Source organism: Solea solea, unplaced genomic scaffold (genome assembly GCF_958295425.1).
Source record: "Solea solea unplaced genomic scaffold, fSolSol10.1 scaffold_35, whole genome shotgun sequence".
In the NCBI taxonomy this organism is placed as follows: domain Eukaryota; kingdom Metazoa; phylum Chordata; class Actinopteri; order Pleuronectiformes; family Soleidae; genus Solea; species Solea solea.
In genome coordinates this window covers 244886-270069 of record NW_026704150.1, presented here as the reverse complement: position 1 = coordinate 270069, position 25184 = coordinate 244886, and the positions used below count along the sequence as shown (strand labels likewise).

Below are 25184 nucleotides of genomic sequence, written 5' to 3'. Positions count from 1 at the left end.
TTTCCTCTCCAATGTGTGCTGGAGGTTGAAGTTGAACACAGCACAGCATTAACGAGCACCTGAGTCAAGGCATTGGACTCTGGGACTATCCATTTCCTGCACCATCAGCCAAAGAGCTGTGTCTGGGAACAGCCACCCAGTGCTGGGCAAGTACACCTCATACTTACCTGGCATGGGAGATACCATGATCAAGAAGGTGGTTCACCCAGGGCGAGGCTCAGCCATTGCACTCTGGTTGTGCTGACCCCCGCAAATTCCCCAAACGTGGGAATCTTGACTGCATAATTTTTGCTAGTGGGGTACTGCGTCCGCGCTCTCCCCCGATGACGTAGTTGTAAGCAAAGGTCAGCCGCCCAAGGTTCCGCCTTGTGTGCCCATCTCCAGGCTTCTCACGTGCTCGCAGAGCGAAGTCCCCAGTCTTTCCAAGTTGCTGGGAATGGGATGGTTGTGGGTGTTGTCTTTTAGCTCTAAGGAAATGTCATGCTCCCTTTCCCGGCTCTTTGTAGGTAGAACTGGATTGTTGGAGATGGATCCATGGCCATCATGCCAAGGGTTAATACTTTGGCGCTTGCTCCGTCCACTCCTGTACATTGACCTGATATTGAAGCGATGCCAGGAGCAGCTCACCATTTCAGAAGCCCGGAGGAGTTGGGAAACGGCCCGGCAGTTTGTACTGCTCGGTGTGACACAGAGCTGCTTTGCTCATGCACTCACATCTACCACTAAACCTTGGAGGTGTCCCCCGTGAGCGAGGAATGTGCCACAGCCTCAGCGGTTGATAGAAAACTGCAGCACACAACCAACGGTAAGAATGCGCTTCCAAACATGCAGTCAAATGTGGGCGGTTGATTGGCCGGCAAACCAAAAACGTTGAAGAAAGGCTGTCCCAAGGTGGCCGGCCGGGCCGACCGAGACTGTGGTGACTCTGGCGGATAGACTCCTTGGCTGCTCTCAAGGAGAGGGGCTATGTTGACTCTGGTTTTTCTTCAAAATGCTCAAGTCTTTCGCCTTTTACTAAAGACTTCCGTGGAGAGGAACGTCCAAGAGTTTAAGTTATTTTTGGTGGGCTTTGCTGTATGGCTGCGCCCTTTGAGTGTGTCAAATGTCAAGCAGCTGTCCGTCACGGCTCAGAGGTGCACTTAGATCACCTGGGGGTGGAGGTGAGCAGCAGCAGCCTTTGTTATGCGCACTTCAGAAACACGGCACCACAACAAGTAACTTGTGCGCCAAGATCTTGAGTTGGCCCCAGACACTGGTGGGCCATCGCTTCTCGGCCTTTTGGCTAAGATCAAGTGTAGTATCTGTTCTAATCAGTTTAATATCTGATATGTCCTCTATATGGGGATTAAATATTAAATGCATTTTTGAGCATTGGGCGGTGAAACCTTGGGCTTGCTCTCTTCACTCCTTGCATTGACCTGGTATTGCAGTGCCACCAGGAACGGTGCACCGTTCTCTTTTTTTCTGTGAAAACCAAAGCAAGGCTGAAACTGGAAGGACATTAACGTGTGCCCGTGCGTCAACGTAATTGCAAGCCCACGTTTCTTGTAAGGAAGCAGCAGTGTAAAAGCGTGCTGCAGTGTAAAAGCGTGCTGCAGTGTAAAAGCGTGCTGCAGTGTAAAAGCGTGCTGCAGTGTAAAAGCGTGCTGCAGTGTAAAAGCGTGCTGCAGTGTAAAAGCGTGCTGCAGTGTAAAAGCTTACAGCACCTGGTATTCCCAGGCGGTCTCCCATCCAAGTACTAACCAGGCCCGACCCTGCTTAGCTTCCGAGATCAGACGAGATCGGGCGTGCTCAGGGTGGTGTGGCCGTAAGCCGACGGGCAGGTGACACAGACTCCTTTTATAGACCAGGCAAGGCCCCCTGCTCGTGGAGGGGCTCAAAAGGCAGCCTTCCGAACACACTGCACTTGAGCCTTTATCGCCACTACCTGCTACACTCTATTCCAGTATTAGGAAGCTACACCGAGATGGGTAAGCTGCTGTTGGTGCCGTCAGGTGCAGTTGTTGCTGAATCGATAGGAAATGACAGCCAGGTATGCCAGTGAAAAGGTCGAGTGTTTCCTCTCCAATGTGTGCTGGAGGTTGAAGTTGAACACAGCACAGCATTAACGAGCACCTGAGTCAAGGCATTGGACTCTGGGACTATCCATTTCCTGCACCATCAGCCAAAGAGCTGTGTCTGGGAACAGCCACCCAGTGCTGGGCAAGTACACCTCATACTTACCTGGCATGGGAGATACCATGATCAAGAAGGTGGTTCACCCAGGGCGAGGCTCAGCCATTGCACTCTGGTTGTGCTGACCCCCGCAAATTCCCCAAACGTGGGAATCTTGACTGCATAATTTTTGCTAGTGGGGTACTGCGTCCGCGCTCTCCCCCGATGACGTAGTTGTAAGCAAAGGTCAGCCGCCCAAGGTTCCGCCTTGTGTGCCCATCTCCAGGCTTCTCACGTGCTCGCAGAGCGAAGTCCCCAGTCTTTCCAAGTTGCTGGGAATGGGATGGTTGTGGGTGTTGTCTTTTAGCTCTAAGGAAATGTCATGCTCCCTTTCCCGGCTCTTTGTAGGTAGAACTGGATTGTTGGAGATGGATCCATGGCCATCATGCCAAGGGTTAATACTTTGGCGCTTGCTCCGTCCACTCCTGTACATTGACCTGATATTGAAGCGATGCCAGGAGCAGCTCACCATTTCAGAAGCCCGGAGGAGTTGGGAAACGGCCCGGCAGTTTGTACTGCTCGGTGTGACACAGAGCTGCTTTGCTCATGCACTCACATCTACCACTAAACCTTGGAGGTGTCCCCCGTGAGCGAGGAATGTGCCACAGCCTCAGCGGTTGATAGAAAACTGCAGCACACAACCAACGGTAAGAATGCGCTTCCAAACATGCAGTCAAATGTGGGCGGTTGATTGGCCGGCAAACCAAAAACGTTGAAGAAAGGCTGTCCCAAGGTGGCCGGCCGGGCCGACCGAGACTGTGGTGACTCTGGCGGATAGACTCCTTGGCTGCTCTCAAGGAGAGGGGCTATGTTGACTCTGGTTTTTCTTCAAAATGCTCAAGTCTTTCGCCTTTTACTAAAGACTTCCGTGGAGAGGAACGTCCAAGAGTTTAAGTTTTTTTTGGTGGGCTTTGCTGTATGGCTGCGCCCTTTGAGTGTGTCAAATGTCAAGCAGCTGTCCGTCACGGCTCAGAGGTGCACTTGGATCACCTGGGGGTGGAGGTGAGCAGCAGCAGCCTTTGTTATGCGCACTTCAGAAACACGGCACCACAACAAGTAACTTGTGCGCCAAGATCTTGAGTTGGCCCCAGACAGTGGTGGGCCATCGCTTCTCGGCCTTTTGGCTAAGATCAAGTGTAGTATCTGTTCTTATCAGTTTAATATCTGATATGTCCTCTATATGGGGATTAAATATTAAATGCATTTTTGAGCATTGGGCGGTGAAACCTTGGGCTTGCTCTCTTCACTCCTTGCATTGACCTGGTATTGCAGTGCCACCAGGAACGGTGCACCGTTCTCTTTTTTTCTGTGAAAACCAAAGCAAGGCTGAAACTGGAAGGACATTAACGTGTGCCTGTGCGTCAACGTAATTGCAAGCCCACGTTTCTTGTAAGGAAGCAGCAGTGTAAAAGCGTGCTGCAGTGTAAAAGCGTGCTGCAGTGTAAAAGCGTGCTGCAGTGTAAAAGCGTGCTGCAGTGTAAAAGCGTGCTGCAGTGTAAAAGCGTGCTGCAGTGTAAAAGCGTGCTGCAGTGTAAAAGCTTACAGCACCTGGTATTCCCAGGCGGTCTCCCATCCAAGTACTAACCAGGCCCGACCCTGCTTAGCTTCCGAGATCAGACGAGATCGGGCGTGCTCAGGGTGGTGTGGCCGTAAGCCGACGGGCAGGTGACACAGACTCCTTTTATAGACCAGGCAAGGCCCCCTGCTCGTGGAGGGGCTCAAAAGGCAGCCTTCCGAACACACTGCACTTGAGCCTTTATCGCCACTACCTGCTACACTCTATTCCAGTATTAGGAAGCTACACCGAGATGGGTAAGCTGCTGTTGGTGCCGTCAGGTGCAGTTGTTGCTGAATCGATAGGAAATGACAGCCAGGTATGCCAGTGAAAAGGTCGAGTGTTTCCTCTCCAATGTGTGCTGGAGGTTGAAGTTGAACACAGCACAGCATTAACGAGCACCTGAGTCAAGGCATTGGACTCTGGGACTATCCATTTCCTGCACCATCAGCCAAAGAGCTGTGTCTGGGAACAGCCACCCAGTGCTGGGCAAGTACACCTCATACTTACCTGGCATGGGAGATACCATGATCAAGAAGGTGGTTCACCCAGGGCGAGGCTCAGCCATTGCACTCTGGTTGTGCTGACCCCCGCAAATTCCCCAAACGTGGGAATCTTGACTGCATAATTTTTGCTAGTGGGGTACTGCGTCCGCGCTCTCCCCCGATGACGTAGTTGTAAGCAAAGGTCAGCCGCCCAAGGTTCCGCCTTGTGTGCCCATCTCCAGGCTTCTCACGTGCTCGCAGAGCGAAGTCCCCAGTCTTTCCAAGTTGCTGGGAATGGGATGGTTGTGGGTGTTGTCTTTTAGCTCTAAGGAAATGTCATGCTCCCTTTCCCGGCTCTTTGTAGGTAGAACTGGATTGTTGGAGATGGATCCATGGCCATCATGCCAAGGGTTAATACTTTGGCGCTTGCTCCGTCCACTCCTGTACATTGACCTGATATTGAAGCGATGCCAGGAGCAGCTCACCATTTCAGAAGCCCGGAGGAGTTGGGAAACGGCCCGGCAGTTTGTACTGCTCGGTGTGACACAGAGCTGCTTTGCTCATGCACTCACATCTACCACTAAACCTTGGAGGTGTCCCCCGTGAGCGAGGAATGTGCCACAGCCTCAGCGGTTGATAGAAAACTGCAGCACACAACCAACGGTAAGAATGCGCTTCCAAACATGCAGTCAAATGTGGGCGGTTGATTGGCCGGCAAACCAAAAACGTTGAAGAAAGGCTGTCCCAAGGTGGCCGGCCGGGCCGACCGAGACTGTGGTGACTCTGGCGGATAGACTCCTTGGCTGCTCTCAAGGAGAGGGGCTATGTTGACTCTGGTTTTTCTTCAAAATGCTCAAGTCTTTCGCCTTTTACTAAAGACTTCCGTGGAGAGGAACGTCCAAGAGTTTAAGTTATTTTTGGTGGGCTTTGCTGTATGGCTGCGCCCTTTGAGTGTGTCAAATGTCAAGCAGCTGTCCGTCACGGCTCAGAGGTGCACTTGGATCACCTGGGGGTGGAGGTGAGCAGCAGCAGCCTTTGTTATGCGCACTTCAGAAACACGGCACCACAACAAGTAACTTGTGCGCCAAGATCTTGAGTTGGCCCCAGACACTGGTGGGCCATCGCTTCTCGGCCTTTTGGCTAAGATCAAGTGTAGTATCTGTTCTTATCAGTTTAATATCTGATATGTCCTCTATATGGGGATTAAATATTAAATGCATTTTTGAGCATTGGGCGGTGAAACCTTGGGCTTGCTCTCTTCACTCCTTGCATTGACCTGGTATTGCAGTGCCACCAGGAACGGTGCACCGTTCTCTTTTTTTCTGTGAAAACCAAAGCAAGGCTGAAACTGGAAGGACATTAACGTGTGCCCGTGCGTCAACGTAATTGCAAGCCCACGTTTCTTGTAAGGAAGCAGCAGTGTAAAAGCGTGCTGCAGTGTAAAAGCGTGCTGCAGTGTAAAAGCTTACAGCACCTGGTATTCCCAGGCGGTCTCCCATCCAAGTACTAACCAGGCCCGACCCTGCTTAGCTTCCGAGATCAGACGAGATCGGGCGTGCTCAGGGTGGTGTGGCCGTAAGCCGACGGGCAGGTGACACAGACTCCTTTTATAGACCAGGCAAGGCCCCCTGCTCGTGGAGGGGCTCAAAAGGCAGCCTTCCGAACACACTGCACTTGAGCCTTTATCGCCACTACCTGCTACACTCTATTCCAGTATTAGGAAGCTACACCGAGATGGGTAAGCTGCTGTTGGTGCCGTCAGGTGCAGTTGTTGCTGAATCGATAGGAAATGACAGCCAGGTATGCCAGTGAAAAGGTCGAGTGTTTCCTCTCCAATGTGTGCTGGAGGTTGACGTTGAACACAGCACAGCATTAACGAGCACCTGAGTCAAGGCATTGGACTCTGGGACTATCCATTTCCTGCACCATCAGCCAAAGAGCTGTGTCTGGGAACAGCCACCCAGTGCTGGGCAAGTACACCTCATACTTACCTGGCATGGGAGATACCATGATCAAGAAGGTGGTTCACCCAGGGCGAGGCTCAGCCATTGCACTCTGGTTGTGCTGACCCCTGCAAATTCCCCAAACGTGGGAATCTTGACTGCATAATTTTTGCTAGTGGGGTACTGCGTCCGCGCTCTCCCCCGATGACGTAGTTGTAAGCAAAGGTCAGCCGCCCAAGGTTCCGCCTTGTGTGCCCATCTCCAGGCTTCTCACGTGCTCCTCACGTGCTCGCAGAGCGACGTCCCCAGTCTTTCCAAGTTGCTGGGAATGGGATGGTTGTGGGTGTTGTCTTTTAGCTCTATGGAAATGTCATGCTCCCTTTCCCGGCTCTTTGTAGGTAGAACTGGATTGTTGGAGATGGATCCATGGCCATCATGCCAAGGGTTAATACTTTGGCGCTTGCTCCGTCCACTCCTGTACATTGACCTGATATTGAAGCGATGCCAGGAGCAGCTCACCATTTCAGAAGCCCGGAGGAGTTGGGAAACGGCCCGGCAGTTTGTACTGCTCGGTGTGACACAGAGCTGCTTTGCTCATGCACTCACATCTACCACTAAACCTTGGAGCTGTCCCCCGTGAGCGAGGAATGTGCCACAGCCTCAGCGGTTGATAGAAAACTGCAGCACACAACCAACGGTAAGAATGCGCTTCCAAACATGCAGTCAAATGTGGGCGGTTGATTGGCCGGCAAACCAAAAACGTTGAAGAAAGGCTGTCCCAAGGTGGCCGGCCGGGCCGACCGAGACTGTGGTGACTCTGGCGGATAGACTCCTTGGCTGCTCTCAAGGAGAGGGGCTATGTTGACTCTGTTTTTTCTTCAAAATGCTCAAGTCTTTCGCCTTTTACTAAAGACTTCCGTGGAGAGGAACGTCCAAGAGTTTAAGTTATTTTTGGTGGGCTTTGCTGTATGGCTGCGCCCTTTGAGTGTGTCAAATGTCAAGCAGCTGTCCGTCACGGCTCAGAGGTGCACTTAGATCACCTGGGGGTGGAGGTGAGCAGCAGCAGCCTTTGTTATGCGCACTTCAGAAACACGGCATCACAACAAGTAACTTGTGCGCCAAGATCTTGAGTTGGCCCCAGACACTGGTGGGCCATCGCTTCTCGGCCTTTTGGCTAAGATCAAGTGTAGTATCTGTTCTTATCAGTTTAATATCTGATATGTCCTCTATATGGGGATTAAATATTAAATGCATTTTTGAGCATTGGGCGGTGAAACCTTGGGCTTGCTCTCTTCACTCCTTGCATTGACCTGGTATTGCAGTGCCACCAGGAACGGTGCACCGTTCTCTTTTTTTCTGTGAAAACCAAAGCAAGGCTGAAACTGGAAGGACATTAACGTGTGCCCGTGCGTCAACGTAATTGCAAGCCCACGTTTCTTGTAAGGAAGCAGCAGTGTAAAAGCGTGCTGCAGTGTAAAAGCGTGCTGCAGTGTAAAAGCTTACAGCACCTGGTATTCCCAGGCGGTCTCCCATCCAAGTACTAACCAGGCCCGACCCTGCTTAGCTTCCGAGATCAGACGAGATCGGGCGTGCTCAGGGTGGTGTGGCCGTAAGCCGACGGGCAGGTGACACAGACTCCTTTTATAGACCAGGCAAGGCCCCCTGCTCGTGGAGGGGCTCAAAAGGCAGCCTTCCGAACACACTGCACTTGAGCCTTTATCGCCACTACCTGCTACACTCTATTCCAGTATTAGGAAGCTACACCGAGATGGGTAAGCTGCTGTTGGTGCCGTCAGGTGCAGTTGTTGCTGAATCGATAGGAAATGACAGCCAGGTATGCCAGTGAAAAGGTCGAGTGTTTCCTCTCCAATGTGTGCTGGAGGTTGACGTTGAACACAGCACAGCATTAACGAGCACCTGAGTCAAGGCATTGGACTCTGGGACTATCCATTTCCTGCACCATCAGCCAAAGAGCTGTGTCTGGGAACAGCCACCCAGTGCTGGGCAAGTACACCTCATACTTACCTGGCATGGGAGATACCATGATCAAGAAGGTGGTTCACCCAGGGCGAGGCTCAGCCATTGCACTCTGGTTGTGCTGACCCCTGCAAATTCCCCAAACGTGGGAATCTTGACTGCATAATTTTTGCTAGTGGGGTACTGCGTCCGCGCTCTCCCCCGATGACGTAGTTGTAAGCAAAGGTCAGCCGCCCAAGGTTCCGCCTTGTGTGCCCATCTCCAGGCTTCTCACGTGCTCCTCACGTGCTCGCAGAGCGACGTCCCCAGTCTTTCCAAGTTGCTGGGAATGGGATGGTTGTGGGTGTTGTCTTTTAGCTCTATGGAAATGTCATGCTCCCTTTCCCGGCTCTTTGTAGGTAGAACTGGATTGTTGGAGATGGATCCATGGCCATCATGCCAAGGGTTAATACTTTGGCGCTTGCTCCGTCCACTCCTGTACATTGACCTGATATTGAAGCGATGCCAGGAGCAGCTCACCATTTCAGAAGCCCGGAGGAGTTGGGAAACGGCCCGGCAGTTTGTACTGCTCGGTGTGACACAGAGCTGCTTTGCTCATGCACTCACATCTACCACTAAACCTTGGAGCTGTCCCCCGTGAGCGAGGAATGTGCCACAGCCTCAGCGGTTGATAGAAAACTGCAGCACACAACCAACGGTAAGAATGCGCTTCCAAACATGCAGTCAAATGTGGGCGGTTGATTGGCCGGCAAACCAAAAACGTTGAAGAAAGGCTGTCCCAAGGTGGCCGGCCGGGCCGACCGAGACTGTGGTGACTCTGGCGGATAGACTCCTTGGCTGCTCTCAAGGAGAGGGGCTATGTTGACTCTGTTTTTTCTTCAAAATGCTCAAGTCTTTCGCCTTTTACTAAAGACTTCCGTGGAGAGGAACGTCCAAGAGTTTAAGTTATTTTTGGTGGGCTTTGCTGTATGGCTGCGCCCTTTGAGTGTGTCAAATGTCAAGCAGCTGTCCGTCACGGCTCAGAGGTGCACTTAGATCACCTGGGGGTGGAGGTGAGCAGCAGCAGCCTTTGTTATGCGCACTTCAGAAACACGGCATCACAACAAGTAACTTGTGCGCCAAGATCTTGAGTTGGCCCCAGACACTGGGGGGCCATCGCTTCTCGGCCTTTTGGCTAAGATCAAGTGTAGTATCTGTTCTTATCAGTTTAATATCTGATATGTCCTCTATATGGGGATTAAATATTAAATGCATTTTTGAGCATTGGGCGGCGAAACCTTGGGCTTGCTCTCTTCACTCCTTGCATTGACCTGGTATTGCAGTGCCACCAGGAACGGTGCACCGTTCTCTTTTTTTCTGTGAAAACCAAAGCAAGGCTGAAACTGGAAGGACATTAACGTGTGCCCGTGCGTCAACGTAATTGCAAGCCCACGTTTCTTGTAAGGAAGCAGCAGTGTAAAAGCGTGCTGCAGTGTAAAAGCGTGCTGCAGTGTAAAAGCGTGCTGCAGTGTAAAAGCTTACAGCACCTGGTATTCCCAGGCGGTCTCCCATCCAAGTACTAACCAGGCCCGACCCTGCTTAGCTTCCGAGATCAGACGAGATCGGGCGTGCTCAGGGTGGTGTGGCCGTAAGCCGACGGGCAGGTGACACAGACTCCTTTTATAGACCAGGCAAGGCCCCCTGCTCGTGGAGGGGCTCAAAAGGCAGCCTTCCGAACACACTGCACTTGAGCCTTTATCGCCACTACCTGCTACACTCTATTCCAGTATTAGGAAGCTACACCGAGATGGGTAAGCTGCTGTTGGTGCCGTCAGGTGCAGTTGTTGCTGAATCGATAGGAAATGACAGCCAGGTATGCCAGTGAAAAGGTCGAGTGTTTCCTCTCCAATGTGTGCTGGAGGTTGAAGTTGAACACAGCACAGCATTAACGAGCACCTGAGTCAAGGCATTGGACTCTGGGACTATCCATTTCCTGCACCATCAGCCAAAGAGCTGTGTCTGGGAACAGCCACCCAGTGCTGGGCAAGTACACCTCATACTTACCTGGCATAGGAGATACCATGATCAAGAAGGTGGTTCACCCAGGGCGAGGCTCAGCCATTGCACTCTGGTTGTGCTGACCCCTGCAAATTCCCCAAACGTGGGAATCTTGACTGCATAATTTTTGCTAGTGGGGTACTGCGTCCGCGCTCTCCCCCGATGACGTAGTTGTAAGCAAAGGTCAGCCGCCCAAGGTTCCGCCTTGTGTGCCCATCTCCAGGCTTCTCACGTGCTCGCAGAGCGACATCCCCAGTCTTTCCAAGTTGCTGGGAATGGGATGGTTGTGGGTGTTGTCTTTTAGCTCTATGGAAATGTCATGCTCCCTTTCCCGGCTCTTTGTAGGTAGAACTGGATTGTTGGAGATGGATCCATGGCCATCATGCCAAGGGTTAATACTTTGGCGCTTGCTCCGTCCACTCCTGTACATTGACCTGATATTGAAGCGATGCCAGGAGCAGCTCACCATTTCAGAAGCCCGAAGGAGTTGGGAAACGGCCCGGCAGTTTGTACTGCTCGGTGTGACACAGAGCTGCTTTGCTCATGCACTCACATCTACCACTAAACCTTGGAGGTGTCCCCCGTGAGCGAGGAATGTGCCACAGCCTCAGCGGTTGATAGAAAACTGCAGCACACAACCAACGGTAAGAATGCGCTTCCAAACATGCAGTCAAATGTGGGCGGTTGATTGGCCGGCAAACCAAAAACGTTGAAGAAAGGCTGTCCCAAGGTGGCCGGCCGGGCCGACCGAGACTGTGGTGACTCTGGCGGATAGACTCCTTGGCTGCTCTCAAGGAGAGGGGCTATGTTGACTCTGTTTTTTCTTCAAAATGCTCAAGTCTTTCGCCTTTTACTAAAGACTTCCGTGGAGAGGAACGTCCAAGAGTTTAAGTTATTTTTGGTGGGCTTTGCTGTATGGCTGCGCCCTTTGAGTGTGTCAAATGTCAAGCAGCTGTCCGTCACGGCTCAGAGGTGCACTTAGATCACCTGGGGGTGGAGGTGAGCAGCAGCAGCCTTTGTTATGCGCACTTCAGAAACACGGCATCACAACAAGTAACTTGTGCGCCAAGATCTTGAGTTGGCCCCAGACACTGGGGGGCCATCGCTTCTCGGCCTTTTGGCTAAGATCAAGTGTAGTATCTGTTCTTATCAGTTTAATATCTGATATGTCCTCTATATGGGGATTAAATATTAAATGCATTTTTGAGCATTGGGCGGTGAAACCTTGGGCTTGCTCTCTTCACTCCTTGCATTGACCTGGTATTGCAGTGCCACCAGGAACGGTGCACCGTTCTCTTTTTTTCTGTGAAAACCAAAGCAAGGCTGAAACTGGAAGGACATTAACGTGTGCCCGTGCGTCAACGTAATTGCAAGCCCACGTTTCTTGTAAGGAAGCAGCAGTGTAAAAGCGTGCTGCAGTGTAAAAGCTTACAGCACCTGGTATTCCCAGGCGGTCTCCCATCCAAGTACTAACCAGGCCCGACCCTGCTTAGCTTCCGAGATCAGACGAGATCGGGCGTGCTCAGGGTGGTGTGGCCGTAAGCCGACGGGCAGGTGACACAGACTCCTTTTATAGACCAGGCAAGGCCCCCTGCTCGTGGAGGGGCTCAAAAGGCAGCCTTCCGAACACACTGCACTTGAGCCTTTATCGCCACTACCTGCTACACTCTATTCCAGTATTAGGAAGCTACACCGAGATGGGTAAGCTGCTGTTGGTGCCGTCAGGTGCAGTTGTTGCTGAATCGATAGGAAATGACAGCCAGGTATGCCAGTCAAAGGGTCGAGTGTTTCCTCTCCAATGTGTGCTGGAGGTTGAAGTTGAACACAGCACAGCATTAACGAGCACCTGAGTCAAGGCATTGGACTCTGGGACTATCCATTTCCTGCACCATCAGCCAAAGAGCTGTGTCTGGGAACAGCCACCCAGTGCTGGGCAAGTACACCTCATACTTACCTGGCAGGGGAGATACCATGATCAAGAAGGTGGTTCACCCAGGGCGAGGCTCAGCCATTGCACTCTGGTTGTGCTGACCCCTGCAAATTCCCCAAACGTGGGAATCTTGACTGCATAATTTTTGCTAGTGGGGTACTGCGTCCGCGCTCTCCCCCGATGACGTAGTTGTAAGCAAAGGTCAGCCGCCCAAGGTTCCGCCTTGTGTGCCCATCTCCAGGCTTCTCACGTGCTCGCAGAGCGACGTCCCCAGTATTTCCAAGTTGCTGGGAATGGGATGGTTGTGGGTGTTGTCTTTTAGCTCTAAGGAAATGTCATGCTCCCTTTCCCGGCTCTTTGTAGGTAGAACTGGATTGTTGGAGATGGATCCATGGCCATCATGCCAAGGGTTAATACTTTGGCGCTTGCTCCGTCAACTCCTGTACATTGACCTGATATTGAAGCGATGCCAGGAGCAGCTCACCATTTCAGAAGCCCGGAGGAGTTGGGAAACGGCCCGGCAGTTTGTACTGCTCGGTGTGACACAGAGCTGCTTTGCTCATGCACTCACATCTACCACTAAACCTTGGAGGTGTCCCCCGTGAGCGAGGAATGTGCCACAGCCTCAGCGGTTGATAGAAAACTGCAGCACACAACCAACGGTAAGAATGCGCTTCCAAACATGCAGTCAAATGTGGGCGGTTGATTGGCCGGCAAACCAAAAACGTTGAAGAAAGGCTGTCCCAAGGTGGCCGGCCGGGCCGACCGAGACTGTGGTGACTCTGGCGGATAGACTCCTTGGCTGCTCTCAAGCAGAGGGGCTATGTTGACTCTGGTTTTTCTTCAAAATGCTCAAGTCTTTCGCCTTTTACTAAAGACTTCCGTGGAGAGGAACGTCCAAGAGTTTCAGTTATTTTTGGTGGGCTTTGCTGTATGGCTGCGCCCTTTGAGTGTGTCAAATGTCAAGCAGCTGTCCGTCACGGCTCAGAGGTGCACTTGGATCACCTGGGGGTGGAGGTGAGCAGCAGCAGCCTTTGTTATGCGCACTTCAGAAACACGGCACCACAACAAGTAACTTGTGCGCCAAGATCTTGAGTTGGCCCCAGACACTGGTGGGCCATCGCTTCTCGGCCTTTTGGCTAAGATCAAGTGTAGTATCTGTTCTTATCAGTTTAATATCTGATATGTCCTCTATATGGGGATTAAATATTAAATGCATTTTTGAGCATTGGGCGGTGAAACCTTGGGCTTGCTCTCTTCACTCCTTGCATTGACCTGGTATTGCAGTGCCACCAGGAACGGTGCACCGTTCTCTTTTTTTCTGTGAAAACCAAAGCAAGGCTGAAACTGGAAGGACATTAACGTGTGCCTGTGCGTCAACGTAATTGCAAGCCCACGTTTCTTGTAAGGAAGCAGCAGTGTAAAAGCGTGTTGCAGTGTAAAAGCTTACAGCACCTGGTATTCCCAGGCGGTCTCCCATCCAAGTACTAACCAGGCCCGACCCTGCTTAGCTTCCGAGATCGGGCGTGCTCAGGGTGGTGTGGCCGTAAGCCGACGGGCAGGTGACACAGACTCTTTTTATAGACCAGGCAAGGCCCCCTGCTCGTGGAGGGGCTCAAAAGGCAGCCTTCCGAACACACTGCACTTGAGCCTTTATCGCCACTACCTGCTACACTCTATTCCAGTATTAGGAAGCTACACCGAGATGGGTAAGCTGCTGTTGGTGCCGTCAGGTGCAGTTGTTGCTGAATCGATAGGAAATGACAGCCAGGTATGCCAGTGAAAAGGTCGAGTGTTTCCTCTCCAATGTGTGCTGGAGGTTGAAGTTGAACACAGCACAGCATTAACGAGCACCTGAGTCAAGGCATTGGACTCTGGGACTATCCATTTCCTGCACCATCAGCCAAAGAGCTGTGTCTGGGAACAGCCACCCAGTGCTGGGCAAGTACACCTCATACTTACCTGGCATGGGAGATACCATGATCAAGAAGGTGGTTCACCCAGGGCGAGGCTCAGCCATTGCACTCTGGTTGTGCTGACCCCTGCAAATTCCCCAAACGTGGGAATCTTGACTGCATAATTTTTGCTAGTGGGGTACTGCGTCCGCGCTCTCCCCCGATGACGTAGTTGTAAGCAAAGGTCAGCCGCCCAAGGTTCCGCCTTGTGTGCCCATCTCCAGGCTTCTCACGTGCTCGCAGAGCGACATCCCCAGTCTTTCCAAGTTGCTGGGAATGGGATGGTTGTGGGTGTTGTCTTTTAGCTCTAAGGAAATGTCATGCTCCCTTTCCCGGCTCTTTGTAGGTAGAACTGGATTGTTGGAGATGGATCCATGGCCATCATGCCAAGGGTTAATACTTTGGCGCTTGCTCCGTCCACTCCTGTACATTGACCTGATATTGAAGCGATGCCAGGAGCAGCTCACCATTTCAGAAGCCCGGAGGAGTTGGGAAACGGCCCGGCAGTTTGTACTGCTCGGTGTGACACAGAGCTGCTTTGCTCATGCACTCACATCTACCACTAAACCTTGGAGGTGTCCCCCGTGAGCGAGGAATGTGCCACAGCCTCAGCGGTTGATAGAAAACTGCAGCACACAACCAACGGTAAGAATGCGCTTCCAAACATGCAGTCAAATGTGGGCGGTTGATTGGCCGGCAAACCAAAAACGTTGAAGAAAGGCTGTCCCAAGGTGGCCGGCCGGGCCGACCGAGACTGTGGTGACTCTGGCGGATAGACTCCTTGGCTGCTCTCAAGGAGAGGGGCTATGTTGACTCTGGTTTTTCTTCAAAATGCTCAAGTCTTTCGCCTTTTACTAAAGATTTCCGTGGAGAGGAACGTCCAAGAGTTTAAGTTATTTTTGGTGGGCTTTGCTGTATGGCTGCGCCCTTTGAGTGTGTCAAATGTCAAGCAGCTGTCCGTCACGGCTCAGAGGTGCACTTAGATCACCTGGGGGTGGAGGTGAGCAGCAGCAGCCTTTGTTATGCGCACTTCAGAAACACGGCACCACAACAAGTAACTTGTGCGCCAAGATCTTGAGTTGGCCCCAGACACTGGTTGGCCATCGCTTCTCGGCCTTTTGGCTAAGATCAAGTGTAGTATCTGTTCTTATCAGTTTAATATCTGATATGTCCTCTATATGGGGATTAAATATTAAATGCATTTTTGAGCATTGGGCGGTGAAACCTTGGGCTTGCTCTCTTCACTCCTTGCATTGACCTGGTATTGCAGTGCCACCAGGAACGGTGCACCGTTCTCTTTTTTTCTGTGAAAACCAAAGCAAGGCTGAAACTGGAAGGACATTAACGTGTGCCTGTGCGTCAACGTAATTGCAAGCCCACGTTTCTTGTAAGGAAGCAGCAGTGTAAAAGCGTGTTGCAGTGTAAAAGCTTACAGCACCTGGTATTCCCAGGCGGTCTCCCATCCAAGTACTAACCAGGCCCGACCCTGCTTAGCTTCCGAGATCAGACGAGATCGGGCGTGCTCAGGGTGGTGTGGCCGTAAGCCGACGGGCAGGTGACACAGACTCCTTTTATAGACCAGGCAAGGCCCCCTGCTCGTGGAGGGGCTCAAAAGGCAGCCTTCCGAACACACTGCACTTGAGCCTTTATCGCCACTACCTGCTACACTCTATTCCAGTATTAGGAAGCTACACCGAGATGGGTAAGCTGCTGTTGGTGCCGTCAGGTGCAGTTGTTGCTGAATCGATAGGAAATGACAGCCAGGTATGCCAGTGAAAAGGTCGAGTGTTTCCTCTCCAATGTGTGCTGGAGGTTGAAGTTGAACACAGCACAGCATTAACGAGCACCTGAGTCAAGGCATTGGACTCTGGGACTATCCATTTCCTGCACCATCAGCCAAAGAGCTGTGTCTGGGAACAGCCACCCAGTGCTGGGCAAGTACACCTCATACTTACCTGGCATGGGAGATACCATGATCAAGAAGGTGGTTCACCCAGGGCGAGGCTCAGCCATTGCACTCTGGTTGTGCTGACCCCTGCAAATTCCCCAAACGTGGGAATCTTGACTGCATAATTTTTGCTAGTGGGGTACTGCGTCCGCGCTCTCCCCCGATGACGTAGTTGTAAGCAAAGGTCAGCCGCCCAAGGTTCCGCCTTGTGTGCCCATCTCCAGGCTTCTCACGTGCTCGCAGAGCGACATCCCCAGTCTTTCCAAGTTGCTGGGAATGGGATGGTTGTGGGTGTTGTCTTTTAGCTCTAAGGAAATGTCATGCTCCCTTTCCCGGCTCTTTGTAGGTAGAACTGGATTGTTGGAGATGGATCCATGGCCATCATGCCAAGGGTTAATACTTTGGCGCTTGCTCCGTCCACTCCTGTACATTGACCTGATATTGAAGCGATGCCAGGAGCAGCTCACCATTTCAGAAGCCCGGAGGAGTTGGGAAACGGCCCGGCAGTTTGTACTGCTCGGTGTGACACAGAGCTGCTTTGCTCATGCACTCACATCTACCACTAAACCTTGGAGGTGTCCCCCGTGAGCGAGGAATGTGCCACAGCCTCAGCGGTTGATAGAAAACTGCAGCACACAACCAACGGTAAGAATGCGCTTCCAAACATGCAGTCAAATGTGGGCGGTTGATTGGCCGGCAAACCAAAAACGTTGAAGAAAGGCTGTCCCAAGGTGGCCGGCCGGGCCGACCGAGACTGTGGTGACTCTGGCGGATAGACTCCTTGGCTGCTCTCAAGGAGAGGGGCTATGTTGACTCTGGTTTTTCTTCAAAATGCTCAAGTCTTTCGCCTTTTACTAAAGATTTCCGTGGAGAGGAAAGTCCAAGAGTTTAAGTTATTTTTGGTGGGCTTTGCTGTATGGCTGCGCCCTTTGAGTGTGTCAAATGTCAAGCAGCTGTCCGTCACGGCTCAGAGGTGCACTTAGATCACCTGGGGGTGGAGGTGAGCAGCAGCAGCCTTTGTTATGCGCACTTCAGAAACACGGCACCACAACAAGTAACTTGTGCGCCAAGATCTTGAGTTGGCCCCAGACACTGGTTGGCCATCGCTTCTCGGCCTTTTGGCTAAGATCAAGTGTAGTATCTGTTCTTATCAGTTTAATATCTGATATGTCCTCTATATGGGGATTAAATATTAAATGCATTTTTGAGCATTGGGCGGTGAAACCTTGGGCTTGCTCTCTTCACTCCTTGCATTGACCTGGTATTGCAGTGCCACCAGGAACGGTGCACCGTTCTCTTTTTTTCTGTGAAAACCAAAGCAAGGCTGAAACTGGAAGGACATTAACGTGTGCCTGTGCGTCAACGTAATTGCAAGCCCACGTTTCTTGTAAGGAAGCAGCAGTGTAAAAGCGTGTTGCAGTGTAAAAGCTTACAGCACCTGGTATTCCCAGGCGGTCTCCCATCCAAGTACTAACCAGGCCCGACCCTGCTTAGCTTCCGAGATCAGACGAGATCGGGCGTGCTCAGGGTGGTGTGGCTGTAAGCCGACGGGCAGGTGACACAGACTCCTTTTATAGACCAGGCAAGGCCCCCTGCTCGTGGAGGGGCTCAAAAGGCAGCCTTCCGAACACACTGCACTTGAGCCTTTATCGCCACTACCTGCTACACTCTATTCCAGTATTAGGAAGCTACACCGAGATGGGTAAGCTGCTGTTGGTGCCGTCAGGTGCAGTTGTTGCTGAATCGATAGGAAATGACAGCCAGGTATGCCAGTGAAAAGGTCGAGTGTTTCCTCTCCAATGTGTGCTGGAGGTTGAAGTTGAACACAGCACAGCATTAACGAGCACCTGAGTCAAGGCATTGGACTCTGGGACTATCCATTTCCTGCACCATCAGCCAAAGAGCTGTGTCTGGGAACAGCCACCCAGTGCTGGGCAAGTACACCTCATACTTACCTGGCATGGGAGATACCATGATCAAGAAGGTGGTTCACCCAGGGCGAGGCTCAGCCATTGCACTCTGGTTGTGCTGACCCCTGCAAATTCCCCAAACGTGGGAATCTTGACTGCATAATTTTTGCTAGTGGGGTACTGCGTCCGCGCTCTCCCCCGATGACGTAGTTGTAAGCAAAGGTCAGCCGCCCAAGGTTCCGCCTTGTGTGCCCATCTCCAGGCTTCTCACGTGCTCGCAGAGCGACATCCCCAGTCTTTCCAAGTTGCTGGGAATGGGATGGTTGTGGGTGTTGTCTTTTAGCTCTAAGGAAATGTCATGCTCCCTTTCCCGGCTCTTTGTAGGTAGAACTGGATTGTTGGAGATGGATCCATGGCCATCATGCCAAGGGTTAATACTTTGGCGCTTGCTCCGTCCACTCCTGTACATTGACCTGATATTGAAGCGATGCCAGGAGCAGCTCACAATTTCAGAAGCCCGGAGGAGTTGGGAAACGGCCCGGCAGTTTGTACTGCTCGGTGTGACACAGAGCTGCTTTGCTCATGCACTCACATCTACCACTAAACCTTGGAGGTGTCCCCCGTGAGCGAGGAATGTGCCACAGCCTCAGCGGTTGATAGAAAACTGCAGCACACAACCAACGGTAAGAATGCGCTTCCAAACATGCAGTCAAATGTGGGCGGTTGATTGGCCGGCAAACCAAAAACGTTGAAGAAAGGCTGTCCCAAGGTGGCCGGCCGGGCCGACCGAGACTGTGGTGACTCTGGCGGATAGACTCCTTGGCTGCTCTCAAGGAGAGGGGCTATGTTGACTCTGGTTTTTCTTCAAAATGCTCAAGTCTTTCGCCTTTTACTAAAGACTTCCGTGGAGAGGAACGTCCAAGAGTTTAAGTTATTTTTGGTGGGCTTTGCTGTATGGCTGCGCCCTTTGAGTGTGTCAAATGTCAAGCAGCTGTCCGTCACGGCTCAGAGGTGCACTTAGATCACCTGGGGGTGGAGGTGAGCAGCAGCAGCCTTTGTTATGCGCACTTCAGAAACACGGCACCACAACAAGTAACTTGTGCGCCAAGATCTTGAGTTGGCCCCAGACACTGGTTGGCCATCGCTTCTCGGCCTTTTGGCTAAGATCAAGTGTAGTATCTGTTCTTATCAGTTTAATATCTGATATGTCCTCTATATGGGGATTAAATATTAAATGCATTTTTGAGCATTGGGCGGTGAAACCTTGGGCTTGCTCTCTTCACTCCTTGCATTGACCTGGTATTGCAGTGCCACCAGGAACGGTGCACCGTTCTCTTTTTTTCTGTGAAAACCAAAGCAAGGCTGAAACTGGAAGGACATTAACGTGTGCCTGTGCGTCAACGTAATTGCAAGCCCACGTTTCTTGTAAGGAAGCAGCAGTGTAAAAGCGTGTTGCAGTGTAAAAGCTTACAGCACCTGGTATTCCCAGGCGGTCTCCCATCCAAGTACTAACCAGGCCCGACCCTGCTTAGCTTCCGAGATCAGACGAGATCGGGCGTGCTCAGGGTGGTGTGGCCGTAAGCCGACGGGCAGGTGACACAGACTCCTTTTATAGACCAGGCAAGGCCCCCTGCTCGTGGAGGGGCTCAAAAGGCAGCCTTCCGAACACACTGCACTTGAGCCTTTATCGCCACTACCTGCTACACTCTATTCCAGTATTAGGAAGCTACACCGAGATGGGTAAGCTGCTGTTGGTGCCGTCAGGTGCAGTTGTTGCTGAATCGATAGGAAATGACAGCCAGGTATGCCAGTGAAAAGGTCGAGTGTTTCCTCTCCAATGTGTGCTGGAGGTTGAAGTTGAACACAGCACAGCATTAACGAGCACCTGAGTCAAGGCATTGGACTCTGGGACTATCCATTTCCTGCACCATCAGCCAAAGAGCTGTGTCTGGGAACAGCCACCCAGTGCTGGGCAAGTACACCTCATACTTACCTGGCATGGGAGATACCATGATCAAGAAGGTGGTTCACCCAGGGCGAGGCTCAGCCATTGCACTCTGGTTGTGCTGACCCCTGCAAATTCCCCAAACGTGGGAATCTTGACTGCATAATTTTTGCTAGTGGGGTACTGCGTCCGCGCTCTCCCCCGATGACGTAGTTGTAAGCAAAGGTCAGCCGCCCAAGGTTCCGCCTTGTGTGCCCATCTCCAGGCTTCTCACGTGCTCGCAGAGCGACATCCCCAGTCTTTCCAAGTTGCTGGGAATGGGATGGTTGTGGGTGTTGTCTTTTAGCTCTAAGGAAATGTCATGCTCCCTTTCCCGGCTCTTTGTAGGTAGAACTGGATTGTTGGAGATGGATCCATGGCCATCATGCCAAGGGTTAATACTTTGGCGCTTGCTCCGTCCACTCCTGTACATTGACCTGATATTGAAGCGATGCCAGGAGCAGCTCACAATTTCAGAAGCCCGGAGGAGTTGGGAAACGGCCCGGCAGTTTGTACTGCTCGGTGTGACACAGAGCTGCTTTGCTCATGCACTCACATCTACCACTAAACCTTGGAGGTGTCCCCCGTGAGCGAGGAATGTGCCACAGCCTCAGCGGTTGATAGAAAACTGCAGCACACAACCAACGGTAAGAATGCGCTTCCAAACATGCAGTCAAATGTGGGCGGTTGATTGGCCGGCAAACCAAAAACGTTGAAGAAAGGCTGTCCCAAGGTGGCCGGCCGGGCCGACCGAGACTGTGGTGACTCTGGCGGATAGACTCCTTGGCTGCTCTCAAGGAGAGGGGCTATGTTGACTCTGGTTTTTCTTCAAAATGCTCAAGTCTTTCGCCTTTTACTAAAGACTTCCGTGGAGAGGAACGTCCAAGAGTTTAAGTTATTTTTGGTGGGCTTTGCTGTATGGCTGCGCCCTTTGAGTGTGTCAAATGTCAAGCAGCTGTCCGTCACGGCTCAGAGGTGCACTTAGATCACCTGGGGGTGGAGGTGAGCAGCAGCAGCCTTTGTTATGCGCACTTCAGAAACACGGCACCACAACAAGTAACTTGTGCGCCAAGATCTTGAGTTGGCCCCAGACACTGGTTGGCCATCGCTTCTCGGCCTTTTGGCTAAGATCAAGTGTAGTATCTGTTCTTATCAGTTTAATATCTGATATGTCCTCTATATGGGGATTAAATATTAAATGCATTTTTGAGCATTGGGCGGTGAAACCTTGGGCTTGCTCTCTTCACTCCTTGCATTGACCTGGTATTGCAGTGCCACCAGGAACGGTGCACCGTTCTCTTTTTTTCTGTGAAAACCAAAGCAAGGCTGAAACTGGAAGGACATTAACGTGTGCCTGTGCGTCAACGTAATTGCAAGCCCACGTTTCTTGTAAGGAAGCAGCAGTGTAAAAGCGTGTTGCAGTGTAAAAGCTTACAGCACCTGGTATTCCCAGGCGGTCTCCCATCCAAGTACTAACCAGGCCCGACCCTGCTTAGCTTCCGAGATCAGACGAGATCGGGCGTGCTCAGGGTGGTGTGGCTGTAAGCCGACGGGCAGGTGACACAGACTCCTTTTATAGACCAGGCAAGGCCCCCTGCTCGTGGAGGGGCTCAAAAGGCAGCCTTCCGAACACACTGCACTTGAGCCTTTATCGCCACTACCTGCTACACTCTATTCCAGTATTAGGAAGCTACACCGAGATGGGTAAGCTGCTGTTGGTGCCGTCAGGTGCAGTTGTTGCTGAATCGATAGGAAATGACAGCCAGGTATGCCAGTGAAAAGGTCGAGTGTTTCCTCTCCAATGTGTGCTGGAGGTTGAAGTTGAACACAGCACAGCATTAACGAGCACCTGAGTCAAGGCATTGGACTCTGGGACTATCCATTTCCTGCACCATCAGCCAAAGAGCTGTGTCTGGGAACAGCCACCCAGTGCTGGGCAAGTACACCTCATACTTACCTGGCATGGGAGATACCATGATCAAGAAGGTGGTTCACCCAGGGCGAGGCTCAGCCATTGCACTCTGGTTGTGCTGACCCCTGCAAATTCCCCAAACGTGGGAATCTTGACTGCATAATTTTTGCTAGTGGGGTACTGCGTCCGCGCTCTCCCCCGATGACGTAGTTGTAAGCAAAGGTCAGCCGCCCAAGGTTCCGCCTTGTGTGCCCATCTCCAGGCTTCTCACGTGCTCGCAGAGCGACATCCCCAGTCTTTCCAAGTTGCTGGGAATGGGATGGTTGTGGGTGTTGTCTTTTAGCTCTAAGGAAATGTCATGCTCCCTTTCCCGGCTCTTTGTAGGTAGAACTGGATTGTTGGAGATGGATCCATGGCCATCATGCCAAGGGTTAATACTTTGGCGCTTGCTCCGTCCACTCCTGTACATTGACCTGATATTGAAGCGATGCCAGGAGCAGCTCACAATTTCAGAAGCCCGGAGGAGTTGGGAAACGGCCCGGCAGTTTGTACTGCTCGGTGTGACACAGAGCTGCTTTGCTCATGCACTCACATCTACCACTAAACCTTGGAGGTGTCCCCCGTGAGCGAGGAATGTGCCACAGCCTCAGCGGTTGATAGAAAACTGCAGCACACAACCAACGGTAAGAATGCGCTTCCAAACATGCAGTCAAATGTGGGCGGTTGATTGGCCGGCAAACCAAAAACGTTGAAGAAAGGCTGTCCCAAGGTGGCCGGCCGGGCCGACCGAGACTGTGGTGACTCTGGCGGATAGACTCCTTGGCTGCTCTCAAGGAGAGGGGCTATGTTGACTCTGGTTTTTCTTCAAAATGCTCAAGTCTTTCGCCTTTTACTAAAGACTTCCGTGGAGAGGAACGTCCAAGAGTTTAAGTTATTTTTGGTGGGCTTTGCTGTATGGCTGCGCCCTTTGAGTGTGTCAAATGTCAAGCAGCTGTCCGTCACGGCTCAGAGGTGCACTTAGATCACCTGGGGGTGGAGGTGAGCAGCAGCAGCCTTTGTTATGCGCACTTCAGAAACACGGCACCACAACAAGTAACTTGTGCGCCAAGATCTTGAGTTGGCCCCAGACACTGGTTGGCCATCGCTTCTCGGCCTTTTGGCTAAGATCAAGTGTAGTATCTGTTCTTATCAGTTTAATATCTGATATGTCCTCTATATGGGGATTAAATATTAAATGCATTTTTGAGCATTGGGCGGTGAAACCTTGGGCTTGCTCTCTTCACTCCTTGCATTGACCTGGTATTGCAGTGCCACCAGGAACGGTGCACCGTTCTCTTTTTTTCTGTGAAAACCAAAGCAAGGCTGAAACTGGAAGGACATTAACGTGTGCCTGTGCGTCAACGTAATTGCAAGCCCACGTTTCTTGTAAGGAAGCAGCAGTGTAAAAGCGTGTTGCAGTGTAAAAGCTTACAGCACCTGGTATTCCCAGGCGGTCTCCCATCCAAGTACTAACCAGGCCCGACCCTGCTTAGCTTCCGAGATCAGACGAGATCGGGCGTGCTCAGGGTGGTGTGGCCGTAAGCCGACGGGCAGGTGACACAGACTCCTTTTATAGACCAGGCAAGGCCCCCTGCTCGTGGAGGGGCTCAAAAGGCAGCCTTCCGAACACACTGCACTTGAGCCTTTATCGCCACTACCTGCTACACTCTATTCCAGTATTAGGAAGCTACACCGAGATGGGTAAGCTGCTGTTGGTGCCGTCAGGTGCAGTTGTTGCTGAATCGATAGGAAATGACAGCCAGGTATGCCAGTGAAAAGGTCGAGTGTTTCCTCTCCAATGTGTGCTGGAGGTTGAAGTTGAACACAGCACAGCATTAACGAGCACCTGAGTCAAGGCATTGGACTCTGGGACTATCCATTTCCTGCACCATCAGCCAAAGAGCTGTGTCTGGGAACAGCCACCCAGTGCTGGGCAAGTACACCTCATACTTACCTGGCATGGGAGATACCATGATCAAGAAGGTGGTTCACCCAGGGCGAGGCTCAGCCATTGCACTCTGGTTGTGCTGACCCCTGCAAATTCCCCAAACGTGGGAATCTTGACTGCATAATTTTTGCTAGTGGGGTACTGCGTCCGCGCTCTCCCCCGATGACGTAGTTGTAAGCAAAGGTCAGCCGCCCAAGGTTCCGCCTTGTGTGCCCATCTCCAGGCTTCTCACGTGCTCGCAGAGCGACATCCCCAGTCTTTCCAAGTTGCTGGGAATGGGATGGTTGTGGGTGTTGTCTTTTAGCTCTAAGGAAATGTCATGCTCCCTTTCCCGGCTCTTTGTAGGTAGAACTGGATTGTTGGAGATGGATCCATGGCCATCATGCCAAGGGTTAATACTTTGGCGCTTGCTCCGTCCACTCCTGTACATTGACCTGATATTGAAGCGATGCCAGGAGCAGCTCACAATTTCAGAAGCCCGGAGGAGTTGGGAAACGGCCCGGCAGTTTGTACTGCTCGGTGTGACACAGAGCTGCTTTGCTCATGCACTCACATCTACCACTAAACCTTGGAGGTGTCCCCCGTGAGCGAGGAATGTGCCACAGCCTCAGCGGTTGATAGAAAACTGCAGCACACAACCAACGGTAAGAATGCGCTTCCAAACATGCAGTCAAATGTGGGCGGTTGATTGGCCGGCAAACCAAAAACGTTGAAGAAAGGCTGTCCCAAGGTGGCCGGCCGGGCCGACCGAGACTGTGGTGACTCTGGCGGATAGACTCCTTGGCTGCTCTCAAGGAGAGGGGCTATGTTGACTCTGGTTTTTCTTCAAAATGCTCAAGTCTTTCGCCTTTTACTAAAGACTTCCGTGGAGAGGAACGTCCAAGAGTTTAAGTTATTTTTGGTGGGCTTTGCTGTATGGCTGCGCCCTTTGAGTGTGTCAAATGTCAAGCAGCTGTCCGTCACGGCTCAGAGGTGCACTTAGATCACCTGGGGGTGGAGGTGAGCAGCAGCAGCCTTTGTTATGCGCACTTCAGAAACACGGCACCACAACAAGTAACTTGTGCGCCAAGATCTTGAGTTGGCCCCAGACACTGGTTGGCCATCGCTTCTCGGCCTTTTGGCTAAGATCAAGTGTAGTATCTGTTCTTATCAGTTTAATATCTGATATGTCCTCTATATGGGGATTAAATATTAAATGCATTTTTGAGCATTGGGCGGTGAAACCTTGGGCTTGCTCTCTTCACTCCTTGCATTGACCTGGTATTGCAGTGCCACCAGGAACGGTGCACCGTTCTCTTTTTTTCTGTGAAAACCAAAGCAAGGCTGAAACTGGAAGGACATTAACGT

At 51.8% G+C, this 25184-nt stretch overlaps 50 non-coding genes and 1 pseudogene across 50 annotated transcripts; 39 read left to right on the top strand and 12 right to left on the bottom strand.

Moving 5' to 3' along the window:
• The first annotated feature begins 159 nt into the window (after positions 1–159).
• LOC131453414 (U1 spliceosomal RNA) lies at positions 160–323 on the top strand. Its single transcript, XR_009238138.1, has one exon. It is a non-coding gene; the product is annotated as a U1 spliceosomal RNA (small nuclear RNA).
• Positions 324–970: 647 nt separating this feature from the next.
• Positions 971–1083, top strand: LOC131453540 (U5 spliceosomal RNA). Its single transcript, XR_009238259.1, has one exon. It is a non-coding gene; the product is annotated as a U5 spliceosomal RNA (small nuclear RNA).
• A 179-nt stretch (positions 1084–1262) lies between these two features.
• On the top strand, positions 1263–1455 carry LOC131453521 (U2 spliceosomal RNA). The gene has a single exon (XR_009238241.1). It is a non-coding gene; the product is annotated as a U2 spliceosomal RNA (small nuclear RNA).
• Positions 1456–1694: 239 nt separating this feature from the next.
• Positions 1695–1813, bottom strand: LOC131453627 (5S ribosomal RNA). Its single transcript, XR_009238341.1, has one exon. It is a non-coding gene; the product is annotated as a 5S ribosomal RNA (ribosomal RNA).
• A 402-nt stretch (positions 1814–2215) lies between these two features.
• On the top strand, positions 2216–2379 carry LOC131453413 (U1 spliceosomal RNA). Its single transcript, XR_009238137.1, has one exon. It is a non-coding gene; the product is annotated as a U1 spliceosomal RNA (small nuclear RNA).
• A 647-nt stretch (positions 2380–3026) lies between these two features.
• Positions 3027–3139, top strand: LOC131453566 (U5 spliceosomal RNA). Its single transcript, XR_009238284.1, has one exon. It is a non-coding gene; the product is annotated as a U5 spliceosomal RNA (small nuclear RNA).
• A 179-nt stretch (positions 3140–3318) lies between these two features.
• LOC131453434 (U2 spliceosomal RNA) lies at positions 3319–3511 on the top strand. Its single transcript, XR_009238156.1, has one exon. It is a non-coding gene; the product is annotated as a U2 spliceosomal RNA (small nuclear RNA).
• Positions 3512–3750: 239 nt separating this feature from the next.
• LOC131453615 (5S ribosomal RNA) lies at positions 3751–3869 on the bottom strand. Its single transcript, XR_009238330.1, has one exon. It is a non-coding gene; the product is annotated as a 5S ribosomal RNA (ribosomal RNA).
• Positions 3870–4271: 402 nt separating this feature from the next.
• LOC131453412 (U1 spliceosomal RNA) lies at positions 4272–4435 on the top strand. Its single transcript, XR_009238136.1, has one exon. It is a non-coding gene; the product is annotated as a U1 spliceosomal RNA (small nuclear RNA).
• A 647-nt stretch (positions 4436–5082) lies between these two features.
• On the top strand, positions 5083–5195 carry LOC131453539 (U5 spliceosomal RNA). Its single transcript, XR_009238258.1, has one exon. It is a non-coding gene; the product is annotated as a U5 spliceosomal RNA (small nuclear RNA).
• Positions 5196–5374: 179 nt separating this feature from the next.
• LOC131453433 (U2 spliceosomal RNA) lies at positions 5375–5567 on the top strand. Its single transcript, XR_009238155.1, has one exon. It is a non-coding gene; the product is annotated as a U2 spliceosomal RNA (small nuclear RNA).
• A 149-nt stretch (positions 5568–5716) lies between these two features.
• LOC131453602 (5S ribosomal RNA) lies at positions 5717–5835 on the bottom strand. The gene has a single exon (XR_009238318.1). It is a non-coding gene; the product is annotated as a 5S ribosomal RNA (ribosomal RNA).
• A 402-nt stretch (positions 5836–6237) lies between these two features.
• On the top strand, positions 6238–6401 carry LOC131453407 (U1 spliceosomal RNA). Its single transcript, XR_009238131.1, has one exon. It is a non-coding gene; the product is annotated as a U1 spliceosomal RNA (small nuclear RNA).
• A 658-nt stretch (positions 6402–7059) lies between these two features.
• On the top strand, positions 7060–7172 carry LOC131453589 (U5 spliceosomal RNA). Its single transcript, XR_009238305.1, has one exon. It is a non-coding gene; the product is annotated as a U5 spliceosomal RNA (small nuclear RNA).
• Positions 7173–7351: 179 nt separating this feature from the next.
• Positions 7352–7544, top strand: LOC131453432 (U2 spliceosomal RNA). Its single transcript, XR_009238154.1, has one exon. It is a non-coding gene; the product is annotated as a U2 spliceosomal RNA (small nuclear RNA).
• Positions 7545–7693: 149 nt separating this feature from the next.
• On the bottom strand, positions 7694–7812 carry LOC131453591 (5S ribosomal RNA). The gene has a single exon (XR_009238307.1). It is a non-coding gene; the product is annotated as a 5S ribosomal RNA (ribosomal RNA).
• Positions 7813–8214: 402 nt separating this feature from the next.
• On the top strand, positions 8215–8378 carry LOC131453406 (U1 spliceosomal RNA). Its single transcript, XR_009238130.1, has one exon. It is a non-coding gene; the product is annotated as a U1 spliceosomal RNA (small nuclear RNA).
• Positions 8379–9036: 658 nt separating this feature from the next.
• Positions 9037–9149, top strand: LOC131453587 (U5 spliceosomal RNA). The gene has a single exon (XR_009238304.1). It is a non-coding gene; the product is annotated as a U5 spliceosomal RNA (small nuclear RNA).
• A 179-nt stretch (positions 9150–9328) lies between these two features.
• LOC131453483 (U2 spliceosomal RNA) lies at positions 9329–9521 on the top strand. The gene has a single exon (XR_009238204.1). It is a non-coding gene; the product is annotated as a U2 spliceosomal RNA (small nuclear RNA).
• A 167-nt stretch (positions 9522–9688) lies between these two features.
• On the bottom strand, positions 9689–9807 carry LOC131453579 (5S ribosomal RNA). Its single transcript, XR_009238296.1, has one exon. It is a non-coding gene; the product is annotated as a 5S ribosomal RNA (ribosomal RNA).
• Positions 9808–10209: 402 nt separating this feature from the next.
• LOC131453411 (U1 spliceosomal RNA) lies at positions 10210–10373 on the top strand. The gene has a single exon (XR_009238135.1). It is a non-coding gene; the product is annotated as a U1 spliceosomal RNA (small nuclear RNA).
• A 647-nt stretch (positions 10374–11020) lies between these two features.
• On the top strand, positions 11021–11133 carry LOC131453586 (U5 spliceosomal RNA). The gene has a single exon (XR_009238303.1). It is a non-coding gene; the product is annotated as a U5 spliceosomal RNA (small nuclear RNA).
• A 179-nt stretch (positions 11134–11312) lies between these two features.
• On the top strand, positions 11313–11505 carry LOC131453430 (U2 spliceosomal RNA). The gene has a single exon (XR_009238152.1). It is a non-coding gene; the product is annotated as a U2 spliceosomal RNA (small nuclear RNA).
• Positions 11506–11636: 131 nt separating this feature from the next.
• On the bottom strand, positions 11637–11755 carry LOC131453567 (5S ribosomal RNA). The gene has a single exon (XR_009238285.1). It is a non-coding gene; the product is annotated as a 5S ribosomal RNA (ribosomal RNA).
• Positions 11756–12157: 402 nt separating this feature from the next.
• On the top strand, positions 12158–12321 carry LOC131453319 (U1 spliceosomal RNA). The gene has a single exon (XR_009238044.1). It is a non-coding gene; the product is annotated as a U1 spliceosomal RNA (small nuclear RNA).
• A 647-nt stretch (positions 12322–12968) lies between these two features.
• LOC131453564 (U5 spliceosomal RNA) lies at positions 12969–13081 on the top strand. Its single transcript, XR_009238282.1, has one exon. It is a non-coding gene; the product is annotated as a U5 spliceosomal RNA (small nuclear RNA).
• Positions 13082–13260: 179 nt separating this feature from the next.
• Positions 13261–13453, top strand: LOC131453429 (U2 spliceosomal RNA). Its single transcript, XR_009238151.1, has one exon. It is a non-coding gene; the product is annotated as a U2 spliceosomal RNA (small nuclear RNA).
• A 131-nt stretch (positions 13454–13584) lies between these two features.
• Positions 13585–13693, bottom strand: LOC131453307 (5S ribosomal RNA; annotated as a pseudogene).
• Positions 13694–14095: 402 nt separating this feature from the next.
• Positions 14096–14259, top strand: LOC131453405 (U1 spliceosomal RNA). The gene has a single exon (XR_009238129.1). It is a non-coding gene; the product is annotated as a U1 spliceosomal RNA (small nuclear RNA).
• Positions 14260–14906: 647 nt separating this feature from the next.
• LOC131453585 (U5 spliceosomal RNA) lies at positions 14907–15019 on the top strand. Its single transcript, XR_009238302.1, has one exon. It is a non-coding gene; the product is annotated as a U5 spliceosomal RNA (small nuclear RNA).
• Positions 15020–15198: 179 nt separating this feature from the next.
• LOC131453428 (U2 spliceosomal RNA) lies at positions 15199–15391 on the top strand. The gene has a single exon (XR_009238150.1). It is a non-coding gene; the product is annotated as a U2 spliceosomal RNA (small nuclear RNA).
• Positions 15392–15522: 131 nt separating this feature from the next.
• Positions 15523–15641, bottom strand: LOC131453556 (5S ribosomal RNA). The gene has a single exon (XR_009238274.1). It is a non-coding gene; the product is annotated as a 5S ribosomal RNA (ribosomal RNA).
• Positions 15642–16043: 402 nt separating this feature from the next.
• On the top strand, positions 16044–16207 carry LOC131453404 (U1 spliceosomal RNA). The gene has a single exon (XR_009238128.1). It is a non-coding gene; the product is annotated as a U1 spliceosomal RNA (small nuclear RNA).
• A 647-nt stretch (positions 16208–16854) lies between these two features.
• Positions 16855–16967, top strand: LOC131453612 (U5 spliceosomal RNA). Its single transcript, XR_009238327.1, has one exon. It is a non-coding gene; the product is annotated as a U5 spliceosomal RNA (small nuclear RNA).
• A 179-nt stretch (positions 16968–17146) lies between these two features.
• Positions 17147–17339, top strand: LOC131453427 (U2 spliceosomal RNA). The gene has a single exon (XR_009238149.1). It is a non-coding gene; the product is annotated as a U2 spliceosomal RNA (small nuclear RNA).
• Positions 17340–17470: 131 nt separating this feature from the next.
• LOC131453294 (5S ribosomal RNA) lies at positions 17471–17589 on the bottom strand. The gene has a single exon (XR_009238027.1). It is a non-coding gene; the product is annotated as a 5S ribosomal RNA (ribosomal RNA).
• Positions 17590–17991: 402 nt separating this feature from the next.
• Positions 17992–18155, top strand: LOC131453403 (U1 spliceosomal RNA). Its single transcript, XR_009238127.1, has one exon. It is a non-coding gene; the product is annotated as a U1 spliceosomal RNA (small nuclear RNA).
• A 647-nt stretch (positions 18156–18802) lies between these two features.
• On the top strand, positions 18803–18915 carry LOC131453538 (U5 spliceosomal RNA). Its single transcript, XR_009238257.1, has one exon. It is a non-coding gene; the product is annotated as a U5 spliceosomal RNA (small nuclear RNA).
• A 179-nt stretch (positions 18916–19094) lies between these two features.
• LOC131453426 (U2 spliceosomal RNA) lies at positions 19095–19287 on the top strand. The gene has a single exon (XR_009238148.1). It is a non-coding gene; the product is annotated as a U2 spliceosomal RNA (small nuclear RNA).
• A 131-nt stretch (positions 19288–19418) lies between these two features.
• LOC131453545 (5S ribosomal RNA) lies at positions 19419–19537 on the bottom strand. Its single transcript, XR_009238263.1, has one exon. It is a non-coding gene; the product is annotated as a 5S ribosomal RNA (ribosomal RNA).
• A 402-nt stretch (positions 19538–19939) lies between these two features.
• LOC131453402 (U1 spliceosomal RNA) lies at positions 19940–20103 on the top strand. Its single transcript, XR_009238126.1, has one exon. It is a non-coding gene; the product is annotated as a U1 spliceosomal RNA (small nuclear RNA).
• Positions 20104–20750: 647 nt separating this feature from the next.
• LOC131453537 (U5 spliceosomal RNA) lies at positions 20751–20863 on the top strand. The gene has a single exon (XR_009238256.1). It is a non-coding gene; the product is annotated as a U5 spliceosomal RNA (small nuclear RNA).
• A 179-nt stretch (positions 20864–21042) lies between these two features.
• On the top strand, positions 21043–21235 carry LOC131453425 (U2 spliceosomal RNA). Its single transcript, XR_009238147.1, has one exon. It is a non-coding gene; the product is annotated as a U2 spliceosomal RNA (small nuclear RNA).
• A 131-nt stretch (positions 21236–21366) lies between these two features.
• Positions 21367–21485, bottom strand: LOC131453293 (5S ribosomal RNA). The gene has a single exon (XR_009238026.1). It is a non-coding gene; the product is annotated as a 5S ribosomal RNA (ribosomal RNA).
• Positions 21486–21887: 402 nt separating this feature from the next.
• LOC131453401 (U1 spliceosomal RNA) lies at positions 21888–22051 on the top strand. Its single transcript, XR_009238125.1, has one exon. It is a non-coding gene; the product is annotated as a U1 spliceosomal RNA (small nuclear RNA).
• Positions 22052–22698: 647 nt separating this feature from the next.
• On the top strand, positions 22699–22811 carry LOC131453536 (U5 spliceosomal RNA). Its single transcript, XR_009238255.1, has one exon. It is a non-coding gene; the product is annotated as a U5 spliceosomal RNA (small nuclear RNA).
• Positions 22812–22990: 179 nt separating this feature from the next.
• Positions 22991–23183, top strand: LOC131453424 (U2 spliceosomal RNA). Its single transcript, XR_009238146.1, has one exon. It is a non-coding gene; the product is annotated as a U2 spliceosomal RNA (small nuclear RNA).
• Positions 23184–23314: 131 nt separating this feature from the next.
• LOC131453533 (5S ribosomal RNA) lies at positions 23315–23433 on the bottom strand. The gene has a single exon (XR_009238252.1). It is a non-coding gene; the product is annotated as a 5S ribosomal RNA (ribosomal RNA).
• Positions 23434–23835: 402 nt separating this feature from the next.
• On the top strand, positions 23836–23999 carry LOC131453400 (U1 spliceosomal RNA). Its single transcript, XR_009238124.1, has one exon. It is a non-coding gene; the product is annotated as a U1 spliceosomal RNA (small nuclear RNA).
• Positions 24000–24646: 647 nt separating this feature from the next.
• Positions 24647–24759, top strand: LOC131453535 (U5 spliceosomal RNA). Its single transcript, XR_009238254.1, has one exon. It is a non-coding gene; the product is annotated as a U5 spliceosomal RNA (small nuclear RNA).
• A 179-nt stretch (positions 24760–24938) lies between these two features.
• Positions 24939–25131, top strand: LOC131453422 (U2 spliceosomal RNA). Its single transcript, XR_009238145.1, has one exon. It is a non-coding gene; the product is annotated as a U2 spliceosomal RNA (small nuclear RNA).
• Positions 25132–25184: the final 53 nt, after the last annotated feature.